We start from the raw sequence: 780 nt of genomic DNA, 5'->3' as shown, positions 1-780 counted from the left end.
CATGCCAGAGAGCCAGCTGTGCCAGCCGGGCAGAGGCACCGGGGCTGGTGGTGACATCTGCACCATGGCACCCGCCTGGGGTGGAGGATGGAGCTGGTAATGAGCTGATGGTGCAGCAAACAGGGCATCTGCTCGGGTTTATCGCTGCTTTTGTGCAGCGCCCCGCTGGGAGCTTAGTTGCTTAGTGACTGCCTGAGCCCCATTCTTTTGGAAGCTGGCGATGGTCTGAGGGTGGGAGATGCCGTTCATCCCCAGGTGCCATGTGGGGCTGGGCTGCCCTGACATCCCAGACACTCGCACCACCGGAGAAATCCTCCTCCTCCTTCCTCCACCACTGCTCCCCCAGAGGCAGTAGCTGGGTGGGTGGCTGGCTGGGTGGGAGCTGCCCTACAGGGAGATTGGGAGGCATGAGAAAAACCTTTAAGAAACCTCAGTGAACTGGCACTTTGCAATTCCTTGTAATTCCCATGGGAAGAGGGGAGCTCCCCCGGGAACGCTGCCCGTCCTCACCACCTCCTCCCGCAGAACCCCGCAGCAGGAGTCACACCAGAGACCCCAAACACTCCCCACCTGAGGGCTCACAGCTCGCAGCCATCCAGGAGCAGGCAGTAGCTGCACACCCAGGCGTGCAGGTCTCGTTCCCCGAGGGCCTCCAGACTCCCCCTGCAGCCACACTGACTCTTGGTACTCCCAACAGCCTGCGTCGGGGGTGGTTTCTCCTGTCAGCATCTTCACCTCCAGCATTTCAAACTCAACCTTTAATGGTCAGTGTTGACCACG

The sequence above is a fragment of the Buceros rhinoceros genome, unplaced genomic scaffold (assembly GCF_000710305.1).
Source record: "Buceros rhinoceros silvestris isolate BGI_N320 unplaced genomic scaffold, ASM71030v1 scaffold19174, whole genome shotgun sequence".
NCBI classification, from domain to species: Eukaryota; Metazoa; Chordata; class Aves; order Bucerotiformes; family Bucerotidae; genus Buceros; species Buceros rhinoceros.
This window is presented reverse-complemented; position numbering follows the sequence as displayed.